We start from the raw sequence: 19,343 nt of genomic DNA, 5'->3' as shown, positions 1-19,343 counted from the left end.
AGGCTGTAGATTGCAGTTGTTACTCACAGTTTGCACACTGTGGGGTGACTGCTGGTTTTGCCAGATAAAAATTTCAGCAGGTAACTGTTGTGTTTTAGAAGGTAATTTTGATTTTGCTCCCATTTCTAGTGCACACTAGAAGCTGATGCTGTAGGGCAATTTTGATTTTGCTCTCATTTCTACTGCACACCAAAGTTGATTTTTTTTTTCCACTGGCTAATACTCATTTCTTACTGCATTTACACTGACTTGTGAAAGACTAACTCAGTAACTTGTGTATTTAGACTGGGAGTCAGATTGCCTTTTGCTTACTTAAAATTACTTATCTGAATGTGCTAATAAAACTTGGGATAAACTTGTGGAGGTATGGTTGATGAGTTTTCAGTGTTCAGATGGATACACTGACTATATGGAAAATGAGGCTACTTTTGGGGACAAGTTGAATGCCTAAAACTACAGTTCACTACTTTATCATCTCAGTCCTGATGTTGCAGCAGATTATTAAAATACCTCAGTAAGTCATTAATGATGAAAAAAAAATCTTGGTTTGAAGAAAGCACATGACCATAATGCTGTAAATTATTCTGTTTTATAGGAAGATTCCGTGAAACTGAACTAGAAAATACTCAGTGTCTGCCGAGCTGCCTGACACTTGAATTTCCTTTTTACTTTTTTCTTAATAAGATGTACATTTCTGAAAATGGGGACAGTGAACAGAATCTGAAGCCTTTGCAGGGATTTTATTATAGTTTGTTTTGGTGGAAAATTCATGGGAGCAGGAACTTGTGAAGCAGTTGAGGTGAGATGGAATGGTGGAGCATTGCTGCCTCTGGCCATCTCTCTGCTCTCTAGTCTGTGCGGGCATCCTGAACAGACTCACATCTATGTGTTGTAAACAGCCGTGAGGAAAAAAAAAAGAGTGGCTGAAGGATTCCTGGTGTCATGACTGAGCTAGCAGGAAACTAAATTAGGTTCAGAGAGCCACTTTGTCATGGTGGCAGAGAGAGGAGGGGCCTAGAGGGTCGCTTTGTGTTGTGTGCTTGGATGGCATTATATGAGGAACAGCCAGACAGAGCTAGAGGGGCACAAATCAAATAGCAGAGACTTGGGAAATGGAAGTTATATTTTTATGTCAGTAGCATGAGGTGCAGCAATGAATAATAGTGTCTTAATTTTCTCTTTTTTTTTTTCCCCCTGTGTTTATTTCATGCTTTCAGTAAAGCATTACCAAGCTTTAGCAGCAGCAGAGGCCGTATCATCACTGTCCAACTAAGCAAAGAATTAAATGTATTTGTTAGGCAGAAGGAATGAGAATAGAATACAGAAAGTGCATAGATGTTGACAAAATAATAGGGGTTTCTTCCTCACACAACAGAGTCTCTCTTCCACCTTGCTTTCAAACACCAGTAATCACTTTCTGTCCTCCAGTGGTTAACAACCCCCTTGTGTGTTTTAAGTTTTTAAAGGTGTGATTGGAGGCTTGTGGCAGTCAGTCTTGAGTGGCCACGGAGGAAGATAAGGTGGATGGCCCTCACAAGGACTCATTTCCCAAAGTGAAGGTGACGGGCTGTTAACAGTGGTCCTGTTCCTTGTAATCTCACATAATCTCTTGATCTTGTCAGATAGGAGCACTTGTGCATTAGACTAATCGTGATCGGGTCAATATCGAGTGGCCTGAGGAAACCAGCATTCAAGTGTGTTCCCTCCTACGCTCACTCTAAATGCTGTAAAAATTTCCAAACAATTAGGGATGATAAGCAGTTGTCTGATAATCGTTTCTGTCAACAGCTTGACCTTTGTGTGGGTGATGGGCTTTTTGATGATCTTCCTCTTTTCCTGTTTAAAGGGAATTTCAGCACACTAGGAGGTCTTTGTCCGTTAAAAGGGCCCCGTCATGATGACTTTCTTCTTCCTTCCTTTTATTTACTTGGAAGTGGTACAAGTGCACACGGCTCCTGAAGTAGCAAAATGAATAGCTCACAGGAGAGCCTCGTTAGTCTTGAAATTAAAATAATTGAGTTCTTTTAGCTTATTAGTGCTTAAGAATAGCCTTCTCTAAGACCATTACCTCTGGGATAAAAGCCGTATTTGCAGCTGAATAAGCAGCATGTACAACATGACTTGTTGCTAGGGAAAGAGGCTTTCTTAGTTCTCTGCCAAGCAGAGCGGCTTGTGTAGTAGGTAAAAACTGAATGACCTCAAACTGCATTCCTGAAATCCTCTTTACTCTTCAGTTGGCAGTCTGAAAATATTTCCGTAAGTGACTTTGGCTTTCTGGAGCTGCTCTCATTCCCTTTCCAGCTCACACAGTCAGCGACATGGGAAAAGCAGCCCCTATCGAGGCCAGTTCTACGAGGACAACACTTGCTGCAGGCACTTGTCTCATCCAAGAGAAATGCCCAGAGCCCAGTGATGTGAGGCTGGATTGAAGACTGTGAGATGTGGGCAGATGAAAAAGATGTGTATCAGTTAAAATGCAGTTTAAATTAGCAGTCTTTCCTGTTTTCATCTCCGCAGCAAAGGGCCGACTCCGTTGCAATACAAAAGAGGAAGGCAGAATTCTGGTAGCAAAACACATAATAACTGATCACAGGAAGTAAAATAATTTGGACCACCTTTGTGATTATTTTTTTTTTTTTTTTAGTGAAGCCTTATCTCAGATCTTACAGTTGCTGGGGTCTTGATCTGCAGCTGGACAGTATACCCATGGTGCTGCTCCTGGATTTGGCACCAACACCGTGTGGACTAACCCAGAGTTCTTGCGTGGTGGTGGGCTTTACTTGTTTTTAATGTGTTGAACCCTGGTTTTGGTGGAGTTATGGATACTAGCCTCCATCAAGAATCACGCCAGGGTTCTTAAAACAGACCAAACAGTGTAAAAGTGTGCTGAGAGGAGTCTTGCCAGAGTACCTTTAAACAAGACATTTAACTCTTTATCAGCAGCAAGGCACATGAAATGCTTTTTGCTCTTTAGCAGCTGAGGTTTGTAACAATTGCACAGAACACAGTGCAGTAGAGAAGAAACAGAGATGGTGCTGTACTGATTAGTATAAGAAACTTGAATACAGCAGATCAATGACAGTGCCTCTTTACAGCTCGGGTATATCAGATGGGTCTTTTTTACCCCTGTGGAAATGAGGATAGTTCAATTTTAGGAATTAAGAGTAGCAAGTTCAGGAGTTTGTACTGAATGGGTGAAAAAAAGGTAGTTAGCAGTTTTTAAAAATATAAGTGCCAGAAAGGGCTTGGTGGTTGTTGCTCTGACATCCCCTGCCTTACAAATGTCTCTTTGTTGCAAAGACGTTGCACAGGACAGCAGGGACCAGGACAGACTGCAACTCTCTCGATCCTGACATGATATTAATAATGAGCGACAGAAGCTCAGAAATCCTGACAGTGTCTATAAGATGAGGCTGTGTCCTGGCCACCCTTTGGATAGATGCTGTAAATGTCTCAGTTTAGTAAGAGGACGAGAATCCCACAGGGCTAATGATGACGGTCGTTTCTTTGACTGGCACACATATTTAAAAGGTCTCTTGACCAGAAATGTCTAAAGTCTTGAATATGTTGTACAAAACAGCTTTGTATCATTTAAAAGGCCCTGAAACTTGGTGACAAGGACTGTGTGCTGAATATTGGACTGGAGTGTTTACAGGCTTTGGTGCTTGCTTTGGTTTTCCTAGATCATAAACCCGTTTGTGTTTGAAAATAATTTTCCTTATCCTCAATTCTTCTCAGCACTGAAAACTTATCTTTGTGTAAATGGGAACAGAACTCTATCTTATACTCAGGAGGGGAGGTCATTAAATTTTGGTACCAATTTGTTTTTCAAAATGAAAATCTACTCAATTCCCTAGAGTGGAATATCATCTCATCCATTCATCTTCTCTTCTTTAGAGGGGAAAAAAAAAAGAAAAAACAAAAGTTTTCCTGGAGCAGTCATTGATACAAACTCTTCTTAAAAAACAGAAAGGAGATGGTTTAGAGATGAGGGTTTCTAATTCAGTCGTGGAAAAGAGCCTTTTGTTCCGTAACACAAACCCTGCTAAAAATAGATGAGTACTATTGGTTCAAATGAACTTGCTACTGTTTGTGTTTGAGTGACTACGATGTTTATCATCGTGCACTTCAGTGGAGCTCTCAGGCTGGAGAGCGTTTTTGTTCTGTTTCACTAAGTGTATTCCTGGGGGTCCCACTTCCTGACTGGGGCTCTGACAATGAATCATAGCAGTAGAAATGATAATAAATTGCTTCATTCTGCATAGCTCCAAGCCTCACTGCAGATATCTCCCTTGATGTAGCCAGAAAATTAATCTAAAAGTCTTCTCTCTTTTAGATTTAGGCTGTCACTCAGTGGCCCTCTCCGTTGGACTGTTTTTTCATGGTATATATACTTCAGTGTTTGTCAGGCTAAACAGCAAGCATTTGTGATGGGAATTGGGATGTGAGACTGTGATGTTCTTCCCCTGCAGTGTGAATGTTCAACCCAGGAGTTACATGCACCCAGTCTCCCCTGACCTGTCCCACAGGAGGGACTTCTCCTTTTGAGTGCTGGTTGGAAAAGGTGGGAATCGTGCCTGGGTTTTGTGCATCTGGGCAAATGCACAAATACACAGTTTCTGAATAAAAATGGAAATCGTAGCAGCATTTTTCCTTTAGGCAAATGTTTCCCTGGACAGCTGTTCAGTGAAAAGCCTTGGAATGGCTGAAATCTTGCTTTTTCGTAAGAGCAGCCCTTCATGTCAACCCCCCCCCATCAAACTCCCCAAATCTCCTGTGAGTCTAAATATCTCATCTTGGGTTGCTATGAGACATGTTCAGAAGCAGTTTGCCTGCTGTCTGCTTTGCTTGGGGTATCCATCCAGCTGCTTTATATGACTCAACCAGTTTGTGTTCAGTATTTCCTTGACTATTGTAGATTTAAAATGTTTAAAATACCAGACTTGGAATAGGAAAACTATTGAACAGAGCTCCAAAGCTATAAATATGAGATGCTGTTTGTCAAAATTGATGCAAACATTTTTACAAGATAATTTGATTGATGTAGCAGTTCAAACAGCAGCCTTGATCAGGATGCTTTTGTGAACAAGGTAATTTATCTCGGCAAATGCGTTCACATAAATGTTTTAAAATGGAAGGCATGATAAATCTGTCTAGAGCCTGCACACAATGGAGCTGCCAAACCTGCCACCTGTTAAAGATTTTAATGAACTGTTCTGTATTTAACAGAAAAAGTTTGAGTAACGTTGTCACTTTCCTTTGCTGAGACTCTCCTTATCTCAGGCGCTCTGAGATATCATGTAGCAAATGCTTCTAAGTGGAGCAGCTCTGGTATTTCAATTAGAAATGCAGCAAACTGGTGAAGAAAATGAAATCCTAAATGTGGCTTTTGTGCAGAACAGCCCCGAGGAAGGGCTTTTTGTTCAAAGCCACAGGGAGCCGGTATTTTATTGGGAGCCAAAGGACGCCCTAGCTCATGTTATGTCATCAGATTAATGGGAAATTAGTTCTGGATTTTCTGAATGGAAGATGATATGGTTCTGAGAGTAAACCAAAAATGTACTAGGATGTTATGCTTCTGTGTGTGTGAGAGAGAAAACCTTTGAGCGCAGTAAGACACGGCTTGGTGGAGTTTTTTTGCAGCAGCAGGAAAAGGGTTCACAAGTCTCCTTTCTGCAGCCTGTTTTCAGAAGGGAATTAGGAGATGTGGAATATGTCAAGCTTGAAACATCTGCATAAGGACAAAAGCCATCCTCTGAGAGTCTGCAGAAAGTGTACGTGCTGGTTTTTTTACCACTTAAAAATTGAGTGCATTGCTTAAGGGCCTTAGATTGGCAATGGTTTGGAAGACCACAACTTATTAGGATCACAGAATCATAGAGTAGTTAGGGATGGAAGGGACCTTAAAGATCATCCCCGGCCATGGTTAGGGAACCTGAAGCAGGTTACTCAGAGCCCCATCCAGCCTGGTCTTTAACACTTCCAGGGATGGGGAGTCCAAAGCCTCTCTGGGCAACCTGTTCCAGTGCCTCACCACCTCATAGTAAAGAATTTCTTCCTACTGTCTAATCTAAACTTACTCTCCTTCAGCTTAAGGCCATACCCCCTTGTCCTACATGCCCATGTAAAAAGTCCCTCTCCAGCTTTCTTGTAACCACACAAGGTACTGGAGGGCCACTAGAAGGTCTCCTCAAAGCTTTCTCTCTCCAGACTGAACAGCCTCAACAGGATACGTTTTCCTGTGCTCTTCAATGAATTGCCATTCTTGTTTTCCATCCAGAAGCACACTTGGATTCTCACTATGTATTTCCTTGATTGACCTTCACTTAACTGTGGATATGGAAAACATTTCTGGCTGAGTAAACAACACACAGCTTCTAATTAAGCTATGCACTGACCAGACTGAAGCTCACTGAGCTTGTAGAAAGGATGTAGAAGGCAGAAGGGTGCTAGAAAAAGTAAAAGCAGTGGGTAAGGAGGTAGAATAGCAGGGGAGAAAGCTGTGAAGAGATTTGTGAGGTACACAGGCAAATTAATGAGCGTGATCAGTAATAGCCATTTGTAGCAGCACAAGGGTTGTTAAATTATATCCTTTAAAAATAGTAATGAAACCTCACTGATTACCTTCATTGTCTATTCTGGCTTCAATAAGCTTTGAGGCAGCCTGTTAAAGCAGTCTTGAGCCAATGGTGCAAGTGAGTATTGGCACTCAGGAGCATTTCTGTTTTTCTTTTGGCTGAACTACATTTTTGTCCCATGGACAAAACAGAGTGATAGTTTTCACAAGTTATGAGAAATTTGAGACACATCCCCCCCCTTTTTGTTGCCATTGGTACCTCTGTTTCCCATGATGATCCCAGCCTCCAGCTGTAATCAGTATGCTCTGTGTAGCTGTGAGCATGCCAGAAAATGGGGCCACTTCTGGTTCGACTCCAAAATAAACTTTTTTTACTTGCAGATTGGTGGACTGGCTGATTTGACATATTTGCCCTGCGCTTTCACTTTCAAGAAAACAAACATGCAGTAGAAATAAACGTGCATCTAGAAGTCCTTAAAAATTCAGGAGCTGTCTCTCTTTTAAAAAAGCAGATTCCAGAATGTTAACAACAGATGACTGGTATGAACTATTTTTTTCTTAATAGCTGGAAGAAAGGCCCCTTTTCAACAATAACTCCAGGCAGGGAGCAGTCCTGTGGCCAGAATATTAGTGTGTTTGCCAGAAAACCTGGAGCTTTGTTTCTGTTCACCTGCTGTGTAAACTTTACTTGGTTTCTCCTCTTGCATAAACTGCAGTTCATCCTCTGCTTTTGTAAAGGCTACTGTGGTTTCTCCCGCAGACCGTGAAGACCTTCATGGTCATTTATATTTTGATAACTCATTAAAATAGGAACATGGAATCTAAGGTATTTTTATTAATATAGTTGGAACAGAGCAGCTGCTACAGTGCAGTTAATAATGTTGACCTCCAGTCACCCTGAATCCATTTTTACCCTGGACTATCTGGCACTCTGCAAAATACGCCCTCCTCAACAGGTCTGCAGGAAGCTTGTCACACTGTCTTCTGGAAAAGCATATTAATGATGGTTTGATATTTAAGTATGTAAACCTATAAAAAGCTGTAATAAACCCAAGTACACTCAGTTATTCTTGCTGTACATTTACAGAATGTTGTAAAATACCTTTGGTGTTATTCAGAGAAGTGAGTAAAAATCTAGATTATGATAGTCTTATTTACTCTCAGTGAAGTAAATGCTATTTTGAGACAGCATAATCTTGAAAAATATTAGCTATTTTTAAAAGATAACTTTAATTCAAAAGGTCAGCTTCCCTGCAGTCCCTGGTAAGGTCCAGGAGCAAGTCCTTCTGGAGTCTTTTGCATACAGAGGGAGCAGCTGTATAGCTCAGCTTCATTAAGGCTTTGGATATAGTCTCCAGTAGTGTCCTTACAGCCAAACTGCTGAGATAAAAGCTGGAAAAGTGGACCTTTTTCCTATGGTTACCTTTTGAGTATAGCCCCGTCCAGCCTGTTAACCTGTAACTGTGATTTTTCATCATGCACCTTGTAAATTCCTCCTGGAGTAGCAAATTGGCCTCTCTGTCCTGGCTGTCAAAGGAGATAAGTACCAGAGGGATGTCCAAGGGGAAAGAATAGGTCAATTAAACTAGCAGTGAGAGGATATGTTTGTGGTGGCCCTTGAGTGGTTTTTGCGTTTTCCTGGGTTGGTTTTGTGATCCACATCAGATTTGCCGTGACTTGAAATAGTGCTGAATGCAGGTCGTGCAAGTTGAAGCCAAAAAACCCTCACCCAAATGTGTGCAAGCAGAATTGCAGAAATGTGCACGTGTTCTGCATAACTGAGCTGATCTAGGGCTGTTGTGATCCACTGGTACTTGACTTGACCCAAACCAGCTCCTACTTAGCCCTGCCTTGATTTTGTAGTTATTTAAACTGGGAGATATCTGGCACCTTTTCTTACATAGCTAATAATTTAAGCATTGTCCTCAAAAAACATGCTACTAATACAGTAATAAGACAAATAAGAAACTGCTGGATCTCATGCAAAAGCTATACAAATATGGGATTCAGATCAGTTATAAAGATGAGAAGCTATCCGAGAACTCCAGTTTTAAAATGGAAACAGTATCACAGAATGAATGAAGCAGATTAAGATGCAGAACTAAAAGTAAGACCTGGAAATATCTACTGTATACAAATAGTACCGCTGGAGAAATAATTTGTAGTCAGGGAATCAGAGTTTTCCAGTTGTGTTAATTGCTTAGATGGCATCTATTTTGTGTAAATAGCACAAAAGACATGACCCTAGTCTCCCTGAAACAGGATCAGTGTTAATTAATGTAATCCTTTAAACAAGGAACAACATAGTATCTTACCCAAGTGTCAGAAAGCTAAATGAGCATATTAATTTGTGTCATTGTGGTATTTGTATAGTGCAGTAGCACTTTTAAGCTGTGCTCCTAAAACATTTACTATGTAATCTAAACAACGTATAGATGTTAAAACAACAAGCAATATAGGCATTTGAAAACCTAGCAAAAAATAGATAACCTTTGCCATTAACCTCAAATTTTTTCCATGTGAAACTACAGTTTTTTCTTCCAATAAAAAACTGCAAGATGATAATTTGTATAAGACAGGTGGACTCCAGTGGAGTATTCTTCCTAGACAAAAGCTAACAAGAATATTAGTACAGGAGAAGAAGAAACAACTTCAGTGGAATGGTATTCCTGTTTCCATGTCCCTTTTGCCATCTTTTTTATGCTGTAAAAGTTGCACTTTATGTGTAATTTCTAGGAAATCTGCAGCAACTTCAACCTTTCCTGCATCCTGACATGGAAATTAATTGTCCGAGGTGGGATGCTTGGCCATATATAGCTTTCCAGGAAAAAAACCCCCTGTGTGTTGGGGTTGGAAAGGATTTTACTTCTCAAATTCAACATGGAAGTCATAAAACAAAAAAACCAAAACTGAACAAACTGATTTGAACAAACTTTTCTCAAAGCAAGAGCAGTTCTGTGTTAATTATTCCTGATAAAAACTTGTCTTTATCTGTGTTTGAAGTGTTTAAGGGCTGAAGACTTCAGTCTCTCAAGGCTGTGCTCTCCAGCTGTTTAATATTTCTTCTCCTGTTCACACTAGACCTAGAGAACAAAGGTGGGTTTTGTGTATTTAAAAATTATATCTTTAATTTGATTTTTCGATTTTAAAATCCCAATATTGTCCCTTTAGTAGTCTTTATAAGAGCAGAGTAGTATAATCTGTCAAAACCAAGACAGTTACAAGCTAAGCTGATAAGAAATGCTGAAGAAAGAGCTGGGAGGGGGGAAATATAATGATCCTAAATGAGAAACTTTGAAAGTGGCAGGTTACTTCTGATGGTCAGAAGCAGTCTGACCTTTGCTTGGTATACACTTCCCTCCATAAGGAAATCTGGAGGGCATTAGCAGTTCTGGTCGCTCTAAATATTTGTCTTTCTGTCATGGACTATATTCTAATCCTTTCCATCAGCTGTGGGAATTCAACCAAATAGAATGTATAAATGATATCCACTCAACCCTTGGCCCTAAGGCAACTGGTGTGCAGTGACCACTGGTTGCCCACCTTTTCAAACTAAGAAAAGAAACCAAGATGAAATAAAAAGTTTAGTTTTAGGGTCTTTTTTTTTCGTTGTCGTCCCTCTGAATCTTACATTGAAAAACGTTTAGTTCAGTATTTAATGACTGACTGGATTTAACCTGCTCAATCATATATACAATCGTTAAGTCATTTAAGCTGGAAAAGACCTCTAAGATCGTCTAGGAGTCCAACCAAAACCTAACGCTGCCAAGTCCACCACCAAACTGTGTCCCTAAGTGCCACATTTACATGTCTTTTAAATGGCTCCAGGGGTAATGAGTCTTCCACTTCCCTGGGCAGCCTGTTCCAATGTTTGACAACTCTTTCGGTGAAGAAATTTCTCCCAGTATTCAATATCAACGTCCTCTGGCACAACTTGAGGCCATTTCCTCTTATCTCTGTTACTAAGGAGAAGAGACAACACTCACCTTGCTACAGCCTCTTTTCTAGTTGTAAAGAGCAATAAGGGCTCCCCTGAGCCTCCTTTTCTCCAGGATAAACAGCCCCAGCTCCCTCAGCCACTCCTCATAGGACTTACCCTCCAGACCCTTCACCAACTCCATTGCCTTTCTCTGGACTTGCTCCAGCACCTCAATGTCCTTCTTGTAGTGAGGTTCTAGAACTGGACAGAGCACTCGAGGTGTGGCCTCACCAGTGCCGAGGACAGGGGGACAATCACCGCCCTGGTCCTGCTGGCCAAACTGTCTTTCATACAGGCCAGGATGCCCTTGGCCTTCTTGGCCACCTGGGCACACAGTGATGGCTCATGTTCAGCTGCTGTTGACCAGCACCTCCAGGTCCTTTTCCACTGGGCAGCTTTCCAACCACTCTTCCCCAGCCTGTTGCCTACCTGGGGTTGTTGTGACCCAAGGACAGGAGCCGGCTCGTGGCCTTGTTGAATCTCATACAGTCAACCTTGGCCCATCGATCCAGCTTGTCCGGATCCTTCTGCCAAGTTTTCCTACTCTCCAGCAGATCAACAGCACTTGTCACTGGCTGCCAGCTGGTTTTAACTCCATTTACCACCAGTCTTTGTGCTCAGCCACCCAGCCAGTTTTTTAACCCAGTGAAGAGTGTCCCTGTCCATGCCATGAGCAGCCAGTTTCTCCAGGAGAATATTGTGGGAAATGGTGTCAAAGGCTTTACTAATGTCTTAGATGAATATCCACAGTCATTTCCTTGTCCTTGGCTGATCCAAAGAAAGGATTGAGTACCTCAGCCTTTTCCTCATCCTTTGTCACTATGTTTCGCCCCATGTCCACTAACAGATGGAGATGATTCTTAGCCCTGCAAACATTTTTACTGTCTTTTACAGCAGTAACCAGATTAAGTTCTGGTTGGGCTTTGGCCCTTATAATTTACTCCCTGCATAACCTCACCACATCCTTGCAGTCCTCCTGAGTTACCTTCCCCTTCTTTTAAAGGTCATAAAGTCTCTTTCTTTTTCCCTTAGTTCCACCCTAAGCTCTGTCTTCAACCATGCTGGTCTTCTTGCCCACCAGCTTGTCCTTCAGCACATGGGGACGGTCTGCTTCTGCATCTTTAAGATTTCCTCCTTGAAGAATGTCTAACCTTTCTGAACTGCTTTGCCCTTCAGGACCGTCTCACAAGGGACTCTGTCAACCAGACTCCTGAACAGGCTGAAGTCTCTCTCACAGTGTTGCTGAATCTGTCCAGACTGTCACTGGAGAGCTCTGGATATAAATGAGGGGTCATACTTGAAGTTTTCCCCTTGTCAAATATTATCCTTTTGGGGAATAATTGCATTGTTTTGACCTAGATGTTCTCAGGACTGGAAGTCAGTAAATTTCCTTTGTGAAAGGGATCTGTAAAGCAAGACTTGGTCCTTTGTGTTCTGGTGCTTTATTGGCTTTTTTTCCCTTGGGAAAATAATTTTAGCTAATAATAAGCTGAATTTCCTATTGACCAGAGCTACTGGAAGTAAAATGTTTCTTGTAGTAAAAATCTTCTGTAGTAATTCGGTAGTGCCCAGTTCCATTGCTGTCTGTTGATCAAAATTGTATGATCATTGTGAAGGCTAATTTCATCAAAATATCACTGTGTCCATGTAATAATGACCTAAGCTTGTATTCCTGAGTCCTTAAACTCAGTGTAGTCTCCGAATTTATTTATACATCTCCTTTTTCTTTGCCTTTGGAAAACACCAGGGGTCCTTTCTGTCAGCAATATGGCAATTGCAGAGCGTGTTCCTCAGGAAGGCGTCTTACGTTGTAGAGCTCCTGTAACATCTCCCGGCCTCTGAACCCCATGGCGTGTCCTGTTCTCTTAACTGAGCTCAGTCCCATCATACCTGTCACACCTATCTCAGATCACAGTCCTAAATACTCCTTCTGGAAGTGCTTGTGTGGGAGCAGATGCACACCATGCCTTCGTGCCCCAGGTAACCCTCAAGAGCGTTCCTCATGAATTGGCTCACCCCCTGTAATTATCTCCCCAGCTCCTTATATCCCATTGTGACAAAGTGGGGAAAGAAAAGCAAAATCTCTGTGTGAGGAACAGTGTTTCTCACAAAAGCTAGGGATCTATAATTGAATAAGCTCATTGATTAGGAAGAAGCCAGGAGAGAGTGGGTAAAATAGAGATGTTAAAGCTTCTCTAGATGCCACAAAAAATCTGCTTTAGAAAGGAAAGCTGCTTCATAGTAATCCATGATCTGTCTGAAACTCTTTAAAATAGCAGGCAGAATTTAGAGGTGGGAAGAGAGCATGTTAAGTTTTACTTTCAAATGTAAGGACAAGGTCGATGCTGGAAAACAGATTCAGAAAGAGGAAAAAAAACTTTCAGTAACTTCAGACATTGTCTCAGACATGGTCAGGAAATGGCCAGTCTTCTGTCTTGCCCTTACTAGAGAAATGAAAACCATAGGCATATATGGATCTAGCCTCTGGGTTTAGGCCAACTTAATTTTTTGTGGTGTTAATAGCTTAACTTGGTATGATCTTGCTCTTGTGGAACAAGCAAGGGAATTTTTTCTAGTGGCTGCTCAAGCCAAGATTGCTTCATTTCAAGGAAAGAAGATTCTCTCAAGCATGGAGAGGCACTCAACCATTAAGTGAAATGTCCAGCAGGAGAGAAAGATAGAAAAAAATCTTTAGAGAAGCTATAATCACATTGTGGTAAAAACTGTCATCTCTGTCTCTCATGTCAGAATAAACGTTTTGGTGCTCAGTGTCCAGCAAACGGCATATATGGTATTCACCACCACACAGGTGAATTTACTTCTTTTTTTGGAACATTAAGCTATGGGCTAGGTTTGAACCTTTCTTTAGGTAAAGGAAAAAATCTTTATGTTCCTGTTTGTGGAGTTTCTGAGAACTAAACCAACAATTCTCATTCTTCAACAGAAACACTCTAGAAATGTTTTAACATACTGGGACAAGAAAATGTCAAATGGAATAGAATTTATGCCAGAAAAATGTATGCTGTGTATTGGCCTAATTTTATCCAACCAACTCTTTTTTTTTTTTTTTTTTTTTTTTTTTTTTTTTTGGTAATTTCTCTGTTGTTTACTGTGTTTATTCCTGGCATGTTACATACCCCCTAAAATCTGAATAGTTGTCCCCTCCCAGCCCCCCTGTTGTTATCTCCCTGTGCATATTGTAAAGCTGTAAATGCTGCAATAACTACAAGACAAAGACTGTGTCACCCCCTGCGGTAATTGTGCCTCTTCCAGAGCTTTGGTTCCTTAAGTGGTATAAAAATCCACTCAGAATAAAAATGAAAAAATCTTATTCTCTTACTATAAAAAAAAAATTATTATCTTATCGCTTGCATTTACTTCTTAATTGTCCCACTATCGTCATGTATGCTAGAAAACCTGACATTACATATATATAACAGTGACAATTCTGTAAAAGCAGTAAAACTTGTCTGCATGTAGTGTTTACCAATAAGATTTTAAACCCTGAATGTACATGGAGGGTAAGAGATCTCTGGACAAAAAATACTTCCTGTTTAAACTGAAGAACAATAATTTTATAAGTAGTGATTATTAGTCAGAATATTGATAAATGCTTCAGTTGAAGTTACAACCTTGGAGGCCTTTTAGGTCTACTTGTGGTAACCACCCTTTGCCCAGCTAGAGGCAGCCAAGGCAGCTCTGCCTCAGCACTGTTCCAGGGTTTGGAGCCAGCTGGTGAACTTGCTCAGGCCCCAGTTTTGAAATACAGATATCTCTGCATAGGCAGTTAAATGAAAGGGCTGGCTTTCAGAGTTGCTCTGCCCTTTGGCAGCAAGTGATTTTACTGGGATCTTGGAAATGCATTGTAATGGTGGAAACGAGTAGAAACTTTAAAAAGTTACTACGTTCAAACTGCTTTTAGTGAACACAGTGCAAGTTTCATTTTTGACCTCAGTATAAGTGGATTTCTGCCTGTGCTGTAAATTTTTCTCCTCACCTCATGTCTGTAGGCTCCTGACAGTGCAAAGATCTATTTTTGTGATAGTTTAAAAGCAAAAACAGTAATGTGAGGAACGAGGATTTGTTAACTGGTAACAACTGATAACAACTTGTGTATTCACTTTATCCTTCTCTGCCGTGCATCACTTGTTTATGAATTCACAGTACATGTACACAGCTGTATATACATGTAGAAATATACTTGTATATATGTATGAGGTATATTATTTAATTTAGGCTGATTAACAGGCCTCTCCGTGAAATACATTGGGTGCCTTTCAGGCTGCGACCTTGTAAATACTAGTGATGTTCAGAGAATTATCCACTAAATGTGGTGTTTTTCAGTTCGAGATGCCATCTGAGTTGAAGTGCACCGTTGTTCTTAAGTAGGACAATTAAGACTTTCCAGAAACAGCGACAGTGACAAAAGAAACCACAGAACACTGCTGCATTGTGTGTGGCGGTGAGTCATACAGAAGACACATGTCCCCAGAGATGCTTTCTGCCTCTTCATCCTCCCCATCAGCTGCCTCTTTCCTGGCTGATGATCTTCCTCCCTCTCTGGGAGCTGATGCTTTTTTACCCCGTCCTCCCTCTCTGAGCGAACCTTTTCTAAGAGCTGAGGAGGTATTTAGTCTGACACCACTGAGGGAGGGGGAGGGCTTGGCGTGGGGAGTAACACTTGATAATGGGCTGCAGATCTTAGCACTGTTTCTGGGGACTTTTTTTTTTTCCCCCGACGGACACAGTCCAGCTGATTTGGGAACCTTTCTTGCCGAGAGGCATGAATAGCTGGGTTGTGTTTGTTCAGCGGCTGCACTTTGGCAGGGATAAAACCCTGGGAGTTGCTGCCAAACCTGCACAACCACTTCTGTGTTGTGGTTAACCTGTTAACCAACCTCTAGTAGCAGGCATAGAGGAAGAAGCTATGTGAAGATCCTCTATGTTAATTGAAAAGTAGTAGGGAAAAAAAAAATCTTGGGAAAAGTTTTCCATGAAATGAGAAAAACAGATATGTAAATGCAGCACCTGTCTTTGAAAGTCAAAGTAGAATTCAGTGAATCAAAGCTGGAAAGGAAAGAAGATATAACTGCTGGTACTGTGTACTTCTAAAGTAACTTTCTAAAGACTGGCAGGACAAACTATAAGCAAGAAAATAGACCAATTAAGCCTTTGGGAACTGTATTAGAATAAATCCTGAAAACATTATTTTGCCAAGAAAGCAGTAATTTCCTCATGTATCTACATGCTTTATGAGTAAATCCATCCAGAGATACTGAAAATCGTATATTTGACTTTGTAGTTGCCAGTCAGCATCTTAAAAGCATTTCTTGGAGAAAACCTGGTACCTCTTGGACACAGGTTGTAAGACTGCTTCAGAAAATGAAGTTCAGATGAGGCTGGGAAAAGTAGCGGAGCAGAATGAGAAAGAGGCACAGGGTTGCTTCACTGTTGTGATGTGTTACACAGAGCGTGCAAAACAGAAATACCATCTGTCAGCTGGTCCTCATGAGGCACTTGTGCAGTGGCCATCCTGTCTCCTCTTCTGTGCTTCCTCACAAAGTCCAGCTGCTGAACAGTGCTGAAAGTGTTTTGGGGGACCAGCATGGGATAAAACATCTATTTGAGCAAGACTGCATCATGCTGTGACTCTTGACATCAATCTACTTTGAATTATTCTTGCTGCACTACAGTATTTTATCAGGCACTTTGTTAACAGAGTAGTAATTTTTCTTAAGTTGAAGACTTTTATAAAAGCAGATATTTGATTTTAACAAGCATGTTGTTGCTCTGCTGTTTAGGTGCTCTTTGGTTTGAAGCAACAGTACACTGTAGAAAAATGCATGTGTATGAGGACCTCCTTTGAAAGTGGGCTTGATGCTTGGTTAGGGAAAAGGCTGATGCTTCTTGAGCAACCCAAACTTCTCCTGCATGCTGAGTCATCCTGAATGCTCAGCTAGAGAAGCAGAACTGTCCTGCTAAGGACAGAAGTGTTGGAAATCAAAAAATAACTCAGGCATACCACAGCAGGAGCTCTGCAGAACACTGCTGACCTGGTGGAGGCACAGCCTGCAAACAGAATGGCAATGGGAGCGAGGAGGGACTTCTGTCAGGGCCACATTTTTCTCCACTTCCCTTTTTTAGGTATTCCTGTATTTTTGCCACCCACTGGCACGGTGGTGGTTTTGCTTTTTTTTTTTTTGCCTTTTTTTTTTTACTTTTTTTTTTTTGAAAGCAGAATATTAATCTGGTCTAATCTGCAGTCTTGGGTTGAGATTTTTTTTCAAACAGTTTTGAATGAACCGTAGAGTTTGATGTGGAGCAGTGTGAAGTTTTCTTATTATGGAACATTTACATGTGCTCATGCACTGACACCTAAGTCAAAACATGCATTTCCTCTGGAAATTACCTTCCTCTCTTATATGCAAAATACTGTCTTGTTAGGTGTCTAAGGCTATATAGTTGATCTTCTCTTACTTCCCCCTGAAATTAGATATTCAGGGCGAAAAACAGATGTTTAAATTGTTGAAGCTTTGCAGTTGATCAGCTGGTCAGATTGGATAGTCTGGGCTATCCAAGCTGTAAGGACGGGCCTAATGTTGCACCTTAAGGGCCCAGAAAGGCAATAGAGCAAGAGGACTGGCGGTGATGTGGGGACTGGGGACTCCCTGTCTATATGAAATATCCAGCAGCCAGGGCTCTGCCACATGAGGGACCACGGGGATTTTTTTTACACTACAGATGTGTGCCCTGAGCATCAGGGTGTTTTTGTGGAACATAGTGCCAGCTGCTGAGAAACTAAGCCAAGGGGCACTCCACATAGCCTCAGTCCAGTTATGTAGACAGCCACAAAACTTAGTGAGGGGGAAGTGTTGCTGTATGGTGATGGCAGACAGATGAGTGTGAAAGCAGACAGAATGGGAAGTGAAAGAGCTGCAGTCGCTCTCTTAGGCTTTCCCCCTAGGCTGGGCAACCCAGGTGCATGTTGTACAAACAAATCTATTTTCTTATTTTAAAAAAACAAATATTTTTAAGTAGTTCACGTGCACTGGTGTTTCCAATAATAGTACTGAAAATAGACAGTAAAATAAAACTACCACTTGAGAACGTTTGCTTTTTAGACCACAGAAGTATTCTGTGTGGTGTTACTGTCAGGATTCCTTTTGTTAGCTATTATGAGTGGCTTTACGTTTTAGTGGATGAAATAGATTTCACCTATAAAATGAAAATGCTAAGGTTAAAAATATTATAATAATTTTTTAATATTATATGTTAAAAATATTATAACCATGTTCTCAAAAATTTGTCATTAAGACAGCTTACTGTTAATACTAAAAGGGTTTTACATCAAAGAATCAGAAAGCATCACATTGTAGTGAGACTGCAGCATGTCTGGTTGCTAATGAGTAGACAGCAAAGTTGAATGCAGTTTTCATTTCCTGTCTCATAAATTGATTTTAGTTTACAGTGCTGTAGGCTAGGTCTCCTTAATTTTGTATTTTTGTTTAATTGGATAGCAAGACTTATAATTAGCTTAAATATGTTGTATGCCTTCACTGATGTGAGTTATCGAGCCAGTGAAATTTCACTCCAGCGTGAAGAGTGATCTGCTCATCTCGTGTGCTGGGTGGAGGTTTTTTTAGGTAAAACCACCTCAGTGTGAAAGTTAAAGTGGGGAAGATTATATCAGTCTCAATGGTCTATTACATGTGACAAAAATACATGTAGTTAAAAATGTTTTTTAGAGATTCTTCTTCCTGGTTTGCCATAATTCTCAGAAAAAATGTGTTCCTTATATTTGCTGGTTTTTTTCTAGGTGTTAACATGAGAAGTTGAACTAATTTGTGACTGATCTTTTACCGTTCATGTAATCATTTTTGTTTATGATATTATTCTTGCCTAATAAGGTATTTCACAGAAGGCTTTGGAATGTGACAACTATTAACAGGTGCTGCTTGTAGCAGGAATGAAGGAAAATAGCTCCTAGTACAGCTACTGGGCCAAGGCACTTAATGCTTATAATACATTTGTATATGCAGTGAGAAGGGAAATCTGCCCACAACTGCTAACACTTGCTGCTATACCACTGCAGCAGAATGCTGTTCTGTTTCATGTTTTCAGCAACAAGTATCATGGTGTTCAATGGAGGTGATTTTGTATGATCTGACAAAATACCTTTGCACCCTGTCTTTCTGTCTTTGGCTTCTCGTGATACACTGTGCCTGCTGGCAGACAGCAGTGTACTGACAAGCTGATACAGGGCTTAGACTCCACATCAGCTGGTACAAATACTGATTTTGTGAAATGTTTGTGAGCTGTTTCTTCAGATGACTTTTTCCTGTTGGTTTGTAAGGTCTCCTTTGTGAGAAGAATACAGCATTCTGCTTGTCTTGACTTCCCACTAACTGTAAATGGTTCTGCTCCTGATGAAGGTTACAGGGATATCTTCAGGGCTGTTCGGAGAAAGGGTCTGACAGATATTTGGAAGTAGTCTTTGGTTGAAACTACTATGGAAAATGGTGTTCCATGTTGAACTCAATTATCCTTATAGGGATAAGGACCTTCCTTACTCAAGATACTCTTGTGTTTAAGCTGTGTAAGTTATAGAAGTTGTTTACTTTGGAGGTGGGGGCCTTGTTGTGCCATAATTGTGGAATGTCAGTAGGTAGGTATTACCTCCCATTAACAGTGAGTGAGAGCTTGTACCTAAAGAATTCCTAGGATGCCGCTCCGAAAATTTACTCCTGGATAGCCATCCCACCATAATTTCATTACGGACTGCCTGCT

The 19,343-nt window shown here is 40.9% G+C and overlaps 1 protein-coding gene across 1 annotated transcript in view; it reads left to right on the top strand.

Annotated features, from left to right (window-relative positions):
* The window catches only part of ARHGAP24 (Rho GTPase activating protein 24), a 213,911-nt gene that overhangs the window by 58,083 nt on the left and 136,485 nt on the right, over positions 1 to 19,343 (top strand). The gene's annotated exons all lie outside the window — the stretch shown is intronic.

Source organism: Pipra filicauda, unplaced genomic scaffold, assembly GCF_003945595.2.
Source record: "Pipra filicauda isolate LSUMZ 115617 unplaced genomic scaffold, ASM394559v2 scaffold8_size5757611_pilon, whole genome shotgun sequence".
In the NCBI taxonomy this organism is placed as follows: Eukaryota; Metazoa; Chordata; class Aves; order Passeriformes; family Pipridae; genus Pipra; species Pipra filicauda.
The sequence above is the reverse complement of the archived record's forward strand: the minus strand, read 5'-3'. Positions and strand labels throughout refer to the sequence as shown.